The following is a 12,759-nucleotide window of genomic DNA, read 5'->3' on the forward strand; positions in this document are numbered from 1 at the left end:
GCAGCAATGCATCTTTTCTATTTTTTTTTTCTACCAGAGAAATAAATAGATGTTTTAAACATGAAATTTTGGTATAAAATGTTGAATTTTATTAACTTTTTAATGCTTCCTGAGTTTCCATCCCCTGAGCGTGTATTGACTCCTAAAACAGAACCCTGCTTTTGCAGGATATGGTACTATGTGGCAACGTGTCCTTTTGCTTTGCTCCTTGCCTTTGTGCCTCCTGAGCCACAAGTGCTTTCATATTAACTCACCTTGGGTTCTCATCAAGAGAAAAACAATGGATTTACTTAGAGAGGATGCCCCATTGTGTCTAAAAGAGATTTGTCTCCAAAGACATGTCCTATAGGCAGGAGTGGCTTCATATAACATGCAGCAGGAACATGATCAGAGCGGTAGACTTGAAGAGAGGACCTTAAGTTTCTGCATCAGTTGGTGTGCACAGGTCATGCAGAGAATGCAAATAAAGATAAAACCCACTGTGAAGGTAGCTGCTGCCTGCCTTGATGTACACTGCCTTCCTCCCACCTTCAAGATTTTTCCTTCAAGATATGGTGTCAGATATTGCAGAGCTCATAGGAGTCACTGCCACTTGTACATCATCAATATTCACTCCTTTGGGCCTCCTAGTTAGCTGAAGGAACATTAAATCTAGTTAGGAAATGGGTTTCTTCTTCTCCTCTACCTAAAATATGTCTTAAGGATGAAAAAGGCTTCTAAATAAGACTGATGTAGATAATTTTAAAAGTGTCCTGAAATGTCATTGCTTTGGGTATTTTGTATATTTGTTCATCTTTCATTTACCTGGAAAATATCACTACAATAGTGGGAGGCTCAAGTCTGGATTGATACTCTTTTTCTGGAAGAAAACAGCTTCTTCTGCACTGAGATGTGACCTGTAGCCTATTGCTTTTTATCTGTATTATTGAATCTTCTGATTTGGGAGCTGTGCAAAACAGCTTTTCATTCTGAATGCTAATCAAAAGAGTGCATTAATTAAATATACTTCTAATGAAACTAGTTGGGAATGTGACACGCAAACCAGAGGCTGCCCCTTCTGAAGTTAATGAGACATATTGAGGGGATTGGATTTTATTTTTGTTTTAGGGGGGAGCTGGCCGCTGATACGGAGATGAGCATTATTGTAATGAAGGCTTATAAAAGAAGATCATCCTCTGATCTCTGTTGTACCTGAAATTGGTGGAGTGTCTCCAGATTTGCACTGGTGGAAGAGGAGCTCTGAATTTGGCCCCCTACTACTTAAAAACATGTAGTTGCCCTTTAAGATGTAAATCTATTGAAATCCAACCTTAGACATCACCAGGGTCACTCTGCTTATTACTTTATGACATTTCCAGATTAAAGGTGCAGTGGGGGCTCACATTAATTTGCTTTATGTTTGACTAGAAATGCTTCCCATCACTATTAGAGCACACTTCAAGCTCTCTTCATTTCAGAACGCTTGTCAGTCATTTGAGAATGATATGCCCTATGTCTGGGATGAATAAGCATGTCATATATTAGGCAAAGGCTTTTCCTCTGGAGAGGCTCAAGAGAACTGACAACTACTTCCAAGGAAGGTGAAAAGCATACACAAGCTCAGCAGCTGAATGAGGAGCAGGGAAATATTCTGCTAAGATGTTATCTGCTGAGTTGATTGGAAGTATCCAGGCAGTTGTCCTGAGATCTGAGGAAATGGGGACCAACACTTTCACGTGCACCTCTGTTTGCAGGAGGTAAGAAAGAAAACTTCCATGGGGAGCTTGTACATGTCTGAGAAACCCCTGGGTTGCATAACCCCTATGGGTTTAAAGGAGAAGAACCAATCTCTTCTGAACAGGGATGTTTTTCTTTTCTATTTAATTTTTCTGGAGTGAGAAATAGGTCCTGTCACTTATTTCACTAACTTCCATCTTGAAATCCTTCTAGCTTTGATTTTGGAATCAGTTTGGAAGCTGCCTGTATGTTAGGCCCTTAGGAGGGAGAAAGTGAAGGTACCCTGTTTATCAGGTGTTAATGTGATTCTGGCTGATATCAGAGTACCCCGGCATGGGAAGTATCTGTAACTTCTCTAATAACAGGCAAAATATTGGCCTAGAGATTTGCTGATGCTGCTTTGCAGGGAGAGGACTCTTGGTGAATGTCACAACAAAGTTCCCTTTATGGTTCTTTAACCAAGTCACTTCTCAGTGCGTATCTGTGGGTCACAAATCCTGCAAAGACTGGGGGAGAAAAAGCAAAATAAATGATATTTTAGGATTTTGATTTTGAACCTTTGGGGTTGTTTGAATTTGAAGCTCAAAACCGGTTGTGGAAATAAAAAACACAAAGTGTGATTCTGAGAGTGATGGGTGAAGACTGCTTTCCACAAAGCCACCAGATTTTATGTACTGGCACATCATGACAGGCATAAACACATTTACCTTTATAGTGCCTGTGCACTTGATGTGTGTTTAAATGTCTGGCATCCCTGGCCAAGGAGTTTTGGAGGATTGGGCCCTTCAGTCCAAAGTGATGAATTTCAGGCAGTTTAAGTCTTCCTTGTTTTAAAAAAAGTGGATTGGCCTGTATGTTTATTTTTCTATAATCAGCATTTCTATGTTCTATGAATGCTGACTCTGAGAGGAGTAATGATAACATGGCTAAAGTACCATCAAAAATATGACACTCCTGTGGAGGGAAATTAGAACTGTAATGAACAACATAGAGGCTCTCAATTCTTTCACGCACAATTAACTGTGTGCTACTATGGCTTCTTGCAAAGTGTATCATGAGGACAGTGAGTTTGTGACTGACCTGTGTGTCAGTCCATCACTAGTCATGACCAACCTGCATCTTCACCTATTCCTGCTCAGCCCCACTGAAAGGTGTATCAAAATGCTGCATCTGCAAATCTCTCCTCCAGCAGCTTCATCTGTTCTCACTGCTGTATTCTCCAGGGAGCCTGTCTCTGTTTCCTGTTCTATATGATATCCTAAAACACATCACAGAGTGATGTAACCTGGTAAAAACTCAAATTTTCACAAACTGAGTGTGAAAACTGCAGGAACCAATTGTGCATACCCACTTCTTGTTCTTCAGTGCTCCATTTTTGCTTTCTCTGCCTTCAGTTTACTGTCCAAACCTCAGTTATCCACAGAATTATATAGCTTAATATATAGTTTAATCCATTCCTGGGATTTTATCTTTCCTTATATTAACTTATCTATAGATGATCTTGTAGGGATGGCATATGTTCGAGACAGTAATTTTTAAAGCCGTATGCAGCTGGTTCTTGTGTGAATGCAGCACTCTGCAACTCATGATTCCTCTTCACTACTAATTATTTCCTATGGCTTTTAATTCTGCTCCGAGTCTCAGAATAGCTCTGAATGATGATAGACATATATTATTATTACAGGTTGTATTAAGCAGTCGTAGCTCAAGTTCTAATTACATTACCCTTCAGCCACGGCAGCAGTAACACTTGGTTTGGTTCTTGAGTTTGTAGGAGTAATCTCGCCAGTAGTTCTTAGTCAGACTGCAAGGTCAGGGAGAAAGGAAATTCTCCTGACTGCCTTTTCTTGTAGGGTCTGAGAGGATATATTGTGAAAAGGGACAAAACTGGTCATGATAAGGGAGGATTAAAATGAGAGGCTCCTTGCATTGCATGCTGACAGCAGCAGCACCCTGTCTCTACTCCAGGCACTGTAGGCACCCTGGGGAAGCAAGTAGGGATGGTCTAAGAGCGTGTGGGTGCTTGAGTTACGGGGCTGGTCTGCTGAGCTTTAAGTAACATGACTGCAGATTTCTAAATACGTGCAGCAGAAATGAGAAGTACAAAATGCCCTCTGGTTCCCTGTAGTGTTCCCAAATCCAATGATTTTATTTTTTTCCATAAACCAGTGATTTTTAGGTGCTTACATAAAGTCCCGCAGAATGGAAACAATATCATATATATATATGCATATATATATATATATATATATCAATCTCATTTTAATATTTTTTGACTGGGGGAAGAACTATTCACTGTGGTCAGTGAGGAAAAGATGACATTGGAACCAAAGGATCTCAAAGCTAAGAGTCAGTTAAAAAGTACTTGCATTTTATTATATTTAGTCAGTGGGTGGCCAGGGTCATCATGTTTGAATGGCTGTTAATAATGACTCTGATTTGGGCCTGTAACACGTCTATTGGTGTTTGGTGGTTGTTTATAAATCTGAAGAGAAATATTTTTTATTATTTAAAAATGAAATAGAAATATGACAGACATTTTTCAAAAACTATTTGAGAGAATTCCTGTGGTATTGAAGTGATGTGCAGAGCATAAGGGCATGATCTGATTTTTTTTTTTTTACATTTGGTTATCCAAATGCCCAAGTAAATAAACAGCATAAATAACAAAGGGGCCGTTTCTTTGTTCTCAAACTCTTTTATCTGATAATCTCAGGCAGTATAAGTAAGGAAAAGTTTTATTATGTAATGCTGCCCCGCAGTATAGTATTGCTGGTTCTTTGGGACAGTGAGGCTCTCTCCACAGTCGCCAGAACATTTTGGCTACTACTATAAACTTATTACAGTCTATTTCTCTATTGTAGTACAGTACCCATAAAAGCCAAGCACCTGATAGTAGACTATCTCATTTATACAGCAATTTCTATCCCTCAGCTTATGAATTTTTACATGTGTATCTGTGTGTGCTCCAGATAGCTTACATTTGTCATGTATATATCCCTTAAAATCAATGTGCATGTTTATTAGCAATTAATGATTTTCAATAAAAATCCAAAAGTAAAATAATCACTTTTAGGGACTGGAAAAGAAATCTGGTTTACCATCTTGAAATTGAATGAAGAGCATTTCCTTACTATGTTAATTAATTGCAGTTGACAAAAAGTAGGATCTTTTACTCCTCCTTTCATGTTGCTAATTCTATCCTTCCCTCCCTTTCTTTTGCTCTCTCCCCTCAATTAAACGTATGAGAGTATCCCCTCCCCTTTTAGAAAGAAGCTTTTAGATTAATCATATTATCTTAAGGTTCCAAATCTCAATGCCTGCGTGACCTTTCTTCCGTTAGAATCCATTATCTTAAACTATCACAATAATCCTGGCTTTAGGGAGGGAGAGCGGGAAGCAGGAATCAAACCTAATAGATGGCAAATAAGATTAATCTATGATCTAAGTGCCGATTACACTTGGCCCTGCCCTTGAACACCCAGGTGTAACCTTGAAATTCACATCCGCTAAGACACTGCAATTGGATTGTGGGTCCCTGAAGGGCTGGAAGGGGCAGCTGGCCAAACTTTACCCGTTATTCCCCAGTGAGACATGAGCTGTCTCGGCCTGCAGCTCTCTTACTTGTGGAATTTGGCAGTGGCGCAGCTGAATGTTTGTTTTGGGATGTTTAGCATTTTTTCAGATAAAATAGTTATTTTCAGGTCCTTAATTTTTGTTTGTCAGAAGCAAGCAGCCAGGGAATGGGTGAACTTTTACCTGGACCTCACAAGAGGAGAAAGCTCTCTTTACAAAATCTGATAACTCCGCAGAAGAAAACAGAGATATTTTCTTTCTTTATAGGCTGACCTATGGACTCTGCCAAAAAAAATGTTCCATGTGAACTTGAGTTTGCAAGGTCCTTGTTTTCAGTCCCAAATACTCTGTGTTCTGAGAAAGGACATCTGTGATAAGATGGAAATTGGCACTGGTAACACATGTACTATGGGTGAAGCATGCTCAAAAGAGGCAGACCCAGAGGTAATTTTTCATCAGAGAACTTTTTAAAGCCGTTATTAAAACTAGCATAAATTTCCTCCACGGCTGGCAGCTTCACCAGGCAGAACAGGATTGATTTGGATATGGCAGCTCAATTCTTTTTATATGTAAGGCCAGATTCTCAGCTCAGGTAAAACAGTGAGAGTTTGCTGACTCGCTTGAACCTTACCCAAGAGTTGTTGGCAAGAGGTGGCTGTGATATTCAGCTGAACCATCTACCATCCATCATCTCCATTTGGAGGCAACAACTGAAACCCTCAGCAAAGAGCTCATATTTCTGTTTATACCTACCCTCGTGCAGCAATACACTGGTGGGACAAAGCTGCAAGCAATAGGGAGTCAGTAGGAAAGTACGCTGTAGGACATGTCAGCGTGAAGCACATCTGATGGTTGGCTGTAACTATAAGGTGGCCTTTCAGTAATCTTAAAGTCATAGGGAAGAGGAAGAAGAAATGGAGAGAGGTACCATGTGGATAACAGCTAACACACTGGTAGCCTTGCAGGGGTTGTCTGAGGGGTGAAATAGCTGCAGCCCCCAGCAGCAAACCCTATGGAGGACTGAGAGAATCCTGACCTGCCGGGGTCTGTTCACCTTTGGGAGTCATGTTTTAGGGGATACGAAGGATGTAATTCCCTTCAGGGAAGTATCATGCACAGAAGGCTATTGTTTTGCTGCCTCTTCACTTACTTTGGCAGCTTATAAGTGTTGGCTCTCACAGGTGTTTTAAAAGCTTTGTTCAGCTCCTTTTGTGGCTGGGACACTATATAAACAGCATGGAAGAGAGTCTGTCACCAGGTCCCTTGCTTGGAAGCTGGCCCAGTGGGACTGGTGGAGACTATGTAGGTATGTAAATAAAAAAAGGAGATAACCTGACCCCACTTTTATTTAATTTAAAGAGAAATCAATTGGAAAGGATGGGAGGGGGGCAAAAGTTACAAAATGGACTGGTCAGGTGGACTTTAGTAAAAAAGTAAATCTGTTCACACAAGTATTGATTAGCAAAATCTCTCCTTTCTCAGTTCTCTTCATGAGTACATGAATTCAGTGTTAAATGTGCCTATGGTCTTGGAATTGTAATATTCTAGAAGTTTTGTGGTGTCATGGAAAGCTGGAACCTCAAGCAGCGATCAGTATAAATATGAATCTGCTATTAGATTTCTGTTAATTCTACAAAAAGCCTCATGAGGATTTTAATTTTATAGGCATGTCTCTTGAAGATCTTATAGGCTTGACTTCTAGCTTCATCTTGCACAGAGAAAGTGAAGAGCTGGACCCCATGTGTAGTAGTTGATCTGGGCTGCAAACATCCATGAAACAACAGCTGGGATACTCTGGAATATGAGCTACAAGGCAGAACTTGCAGCTGAGTTCAAGGTTGAAGATGGAGAGGCAGGGGGATGCTCAGGCAGTGTGGTGACTCCCAGAGCCAACCAGAACACACAACTCTGTGTCTTCCATCCAGAGAGGGTTAACTTGCACTTGCAGCAGGCAGCCTCATGCCATTAAGTCAGGGAGAGTAATGAAATTTCATTTAATTTGTCAGGAAGAAAGTGCTAATGTTAAAAGGCATTTAATAAAAAGGGGGAGATTCTTTGAAAGGAAGCCTTTAAGTAATTACTTCAAGTGTCTTAGGCCTACTCACCAGAATATTTACATTAGTGTCTCCCAGCGCCAAAGTGTAATTAAATTAGTGCAGCATTTACATTCCATCCTGTTGGGTTTTTTTTTAAAGTGTGATTTTTATTAACAATTCTCAAAAAAAAAAAAAAAAGAAAAGCAAGCCTTGATCTAATCAAATCAGGTGTTAGTATTTTGTTAATGTTCTCACTGAGAAAACTAGGGAGTTAACAGGCTTGGAGAAGGCAGGGAGAGGGGCTAAACCCAACTTCATCTCGGTTTTGAGTTCCTGCCTTGGGACTGATGTGGAGAACTAGCTAAGACTACTGACTGCAAGGGTTCCCTGGTAGAGCTTGTAGCACAAGTCTGGCTGTCTTCACAAAACACAGAGGTGCATGTGTGAGCGTAAGAAGGAGATGGAGGGGTAGTGAAGATGGCATAAGATGGAAGAAACAAGCAATAGACCTCAGGGCTGCCTATCCCATGGATGTGTACAGGGCTCAACATCAGGTGACAGCAAGCCGCAAAATGCTAAAACATCCGATTTGTGTATTTTGTTAGTAGAAGGTTATCTTTTCTGGAAATCTGTATGGGATAGTCTTCTATGGGAGGATGACTTTTCCACCTTGAACTAAAAGGAATGTATTCTGTTTTCCTTAGCTTCATTATAAAAGCAAATTTAAGAAAAGACAACAGATAAGACGCATCTGGGCAAATCGTCTTTCTGTGACAAAAGTGGTTCAGTTTGCTATACACTATCACAGAATTGCCAGTACTAGAAGACAATGGAGCTGTATACCAAGAAAGAAAAGCTTATGGAATATTTTTTTCTAACTAAATTAAACTGCCATTTTGCAAAGGTTTAAATGCTTTGGTGAAAGATAAATAATTGTATTAAAAAAATACCTCAGGAGTTAGTCGATCACTACATGTCACTTTGTTCAGGAGAGAAAAGTATTTCCATCATAGAATAACGACTGTCTTCTGGTTGGTATACTCAGACAAAGTCCCTAAAAATAATTAAGCAAAGCAGAGATTAAAACATGACTGTTCCTTACCTAGAGAAAGGTTGCTTGACTGGTATTATTTCATGTGAAAGTTTCCTAGATAGAAATGTATTTTGAGTGATGATGAATACAAATAAACAGAAACATTTTCCAGAGTTGCATCAAAACACTGCCTATGGCTATATTAAATCCTAAAGTTAGTGTAACTGCTATGCAAATTTCACCTGGGATATAGGAATCCAGATTAAGATTTCTGCTGTGTCTATTTATCAGTAGGAACTTCAACCACGGTGTCTAAAAGACTTATACAGTAAGTGCGTAAAAAAAAAAAAAAAAAAAAAAAAAAGTAAAAAAGTAGGATCATGCTTCCTTCTCTTGCATTCACATAGTCCTTTACCTTAGAAATGCTCTGGGTGGATATGAGAAGCAGCTCCCAATTTGCTAAGTGAAACGTAACATTTAAAAAGAATTTAAATGTGAAAGTTCACCAGTACTGAGGGTTTCAGTGTTCTTCACTAGCAGCTGGTTTTCACCATCTCCAGTTTGCCTTGTAAGTGACTCTGAGAGAGATTCTAGCAGGAATTAGCCTTACTATATTGGAAAATTAACATGTACAGTGACTATAAGCTTTCTTCACCCTATATTTAAAGAATTTTATGAAAAGAAGAAAGAAGAACTTTGTGGCTGAGGAAAAAGCCCTTGCTCTTGCCACTACCCCTCTGAGCATCTATGGTGGGGGTGGTTGGTGCTAAATCAAAGGACTTTGCAGGACAACAATAGCTGAGCTATCAGTAGGGGAAGAGCATATATGTGTAACTCCATCCTAGACACAATGGTTTCCTCTTCCTGTGGTACAGTGGATTCAAAGGCAATCTAAACACTCAAAGATCCTAGAAAAATATCTGAGCTAGGGGAAACCATCCAGTACGTCAATGAAATGGTGACGGGCTGACACTTTCAGAAGGAAAAGAGGAAAAAACTGTAAAAGCAATGCACTCGGCTTCTTCCTGCCAGGGCTGTGATGTTATTTACAACTTTGTAAGTTCTCTTGCATGTATCTGCTTGATTCAAAGTGTCTTTTTTATTTTTTCCTGTCCTCCACAGGGTTCACACCCTTTGAAGGATGACTGACAAAAGGTTGTGTTTTAAAGTTGCTGTTTGAGTCGTGACAAACACATTGCGGCCTCCCAAAGAGACCCTGGCATGGGCAAAGCCCAGCTAGGACAGGCTGGGTGGTGGACTATGTTCAAGGATGGATTTGGATGAGCTGAACTTGCTGTTCATTCAGGAGTCAATATGTTTAATAACAGCATGGTTAAGAGGAAGGAAAGGAAGGGGAAAAACCTTGGTGCATAAAGGTGTCCTGAGCATAGAGACAGCTGATCTCTCAGGCTGCTTCATCTGCCTCTTTGGGCCTTTTTCAGTTTAACCTGTGTGCAATCAGAAAAGCCCACTGAAGCACAACTCCATTGTTCTTACCTCAAAGGACATCAATCCCATCCCCACCTCTCAGAGCTAATGTTCAAAATAATTTAAAGATTGGAACATGTGTTTTATTTTATTCCATTTTCGACTTTTGAAGTAGTAACTTTTTGAGTGTGGAGCTTTATTTGTGGACTGGCAAGCAAAGCATGCAATGAAACATGCTGGGATTGCCAGCACTGAGCCATGGTGTGTCTGCACTGCTTGTCAGGCCCAGTGCTATCAACATCTGCTGTGTCAGAGAGTACTCAGTCTAGTGTCTATTTACATGGGGTTCAGATTGAGAGGACCTGGTGTTTTCAGAAGGTACAAGCATTTCATGCTGCAGCCATTTCAAGCACACATTTGTAGGGGAGATGAGGCTCAGGACAAGCAGCACTCTGTTTCTGATTAGGGCAAAAATAAATCAATCCTGCAGAAGGGCTCTGAGCTCTGGAGAAAATGGAACTCACTGTATGTGGAAAACTTCTGAAAAGCCGCACTTTTCCTCTAGATGCCTGAGCAGGAGCTAATCTCTTTCAGAGATCTGGTCCTGTCTCTTAAAAACACATTTTTTTTATGGTAGAACAGCTGTTGTTGCTTCTGTTGTGATGATCTGGGTGAAAAGTTTGGTAACAGAGAGGGAGGCTTTAAAAAAAGCAAAAGGCAAAAAAACTCCCCCAAAAATTCCTTTTTCAACCCACCCACTGAAAAAACCTTCTGCTCTGGCCTTCCAGAGACATAAAACTTCTAGAGCTTTTTAATGCAATTAAAACAAATGCTGACATTATTTATAGCTAAATTACTGGCAAGAAAAACAACTAATGACCAAAACCTACATTTGTACCATTAAAAAAAAAAGGGGGGGGGGGGGGAGAGAAAATCCTAAAGGGAATGATTTGTAAGGATGTGGTTAAACCTATTTATACCCTGGGTTCTATTTGTTTTACAGCCAGCAGTGCACGAACAACATGAAAGGTTATCTTTGACAAGGTTTTAGCTATTATTTTCTTCCAGTGAAATGGTATTTCTTGAGAAAAAAAGGTCTTCAGAACAAAATAACAATAAATCCTGATTTAGATACATAAAGCTGCCATCGATATCACATAATATCAGTGTTCTTTCTCACTCGATACAGGCGTTTTTAAGATAAATGGTAAAACTGAACTGGAAATCCATCTGGCCAGCTGCCTGATCTAATGAATAACCCCACTTTGGCTCCTGCAATGTAAGCAGAAAGAGTTCTCTCCCGGCCGCTTTCGTCTGTCATGAATCTACAAGACAGCCGACATAATATCTGGGCGACAACAGCGTGCTAACAGTGCAGTGACTTCCATTTTCTTTGCTTTCTATTGATTTTCACTTAATAACTGGCGAAATACTAAACGTCCGCCCTGAGTACCTAATAAATCCTGCCTGAGCTTTTTATTGAGGAGAATTTAATAAAAACAACCATTGCGGCTGAGGGATTTTTCTTCTGGACAGAACATGGTGAGGGGTGGGTGGTGTGTGTGTGGATGGGGGGAGAGACATTTGAATGTTCTAATTTTTCAGGGGGTGAAATAATCCCCCTCCCGCCCTTGCTGCCCTTTTGAGGAACCAGCGTCATTTCTTCCAAAGGGACCCAGTTACGTTGCTTGTGCTTGTTTTCCCCTTTACCAGAAATGGCCACTCAGCACATGTATTGCTGTAAGACAGAGTAGAAGGACATTTGTAGAAGGAAGGCACTTCTATCATGTCCATCCTACACACCCACACTTACTTCTTCAATCTGATTTCAATTCTGTTAATTGTTACGAAGGTTCCCTAATTGCCAGGCGTGGGGGCTGTCAGAATCCTCCAGTAACATGCTTTTTATTGTCCCATTTTACAGCTATTTTATGTTTGACACTTGACACGCAGGCATGAGGATCCTCTGTAGGATTGGTGGGCTACTGTAACAAAATGGAATTTTTAAGTTATATGAAGTGTTAAATCTGCATCCAGTTAGACACAAAACAAAACCCAGTGGTTTATAAGTTGACAATTAATCCTAATTGTTAGCTTGGGGAAAAAAGAAAACCCTCTGGAAAAACAAAAGTAAAAGGCCAAACCTCTTCTTTCCCTAGCTTGTCCAGCAAGCATTTGTGTTGGGTATATGTATGTTGATACCTGTGTTTTGTACTGTTTTCCTTAATGAAAGAGGATCAGGAGAGATTGGGAACACCGTTCTTAAAAACAATGTATTATTTTCCTCTGCATACCCTCCTGGAACCGCTCTCTTTCCTTGCCCATAAACTCAACAGAGTTCCTATTATACAAAGCTGCTCTTTTAAAGCATTTGACAGTTTTTATTTTAATTGACACAGAGGCAGTTTCAAAGTCATTGGGTTTAATGAACAATCATTTTAGCATTTGCCTGCTCAAATCCTCTTATTCCCAGCAGTTCACAATAAAGTTTATTCTAACGGTTGAAATTAAAAAAGGAGAGAGAGGCAAGTAGAAATGTTGAGGAGCTTATATAAAAATCTGCGAATCTCAAGTTTGTGCAGTGCTGTTATGAAAACTACTCAGCCATGCAAAGCAATAAGAGGTTTAATTACTCATTGGTAGTCCCTCTGCTGCTCCTGATGTGGCGCGTGGTGTTGCGGAGGCCTGGGAGAGATAATTGAGGCATATGGGTGGAGTACAGCGCTGCCGTGGCAGCTCGTGTACTTTTTAACTCTCATTTTTGCATGTGCCACTGTTTCGTTGTTCCTAAGGGGCAGAAGGCTCAACAGTTCTGTGTAGAGAAGTATCCAGTAGGTGACCCTGATCTGAAGCATGCAAGGGAAGAGTACATCTCCTGGTAGTCTGACAAATCCACACTGACTCGATCTACCGGCTGCAAAAGGCGGTGTGAGAATGAAACCTTGGAGCTTCTGAAAAAAGTTCTATTTT

The 12,759-nt window shown here is 40.3% G+C and overlaps 1 long non-coding RNA gene across 1 annotated transcript in view; it reads left to right on the top strand.

Annotated features, from left to right (window-relative positions):
• LOC136019042 (uncharacterized) overlaps window positions 1–11,266 on the top strand; it is a 29,238-nt gene extending 17,972 nt beyond the window's left edge. The window contains exon 3 of the long non-coding RNA XR_010614723.1: window positions 10,979–11,266. This is a non-coding gene — a long non-coding RNA (uncharacterized LOC136019042). The remainder of the gene's footprint in view (window positions 1–10,978) is intronic.
• The last annotated feature ends 1,493 nt before the right edge of the window (window positions 11,267–12,759 follow it).

The sequence above is a fragment of the Lathamus discolor genome, chromosome 8 (genome assembly GCF_037157495.1).
Source record: "Lathamus discolor isolate bLatDis1 chromosome 8, bLatDis1.hap1, whole genome shotgun sequence".
In the NCBI taxonomy this organism is placed as follows: Eukaryota; Metazoa; Chordata; class Aves; order Psittaciformes; family Psittacidae; genus Lathamus; species Lathamus discolor.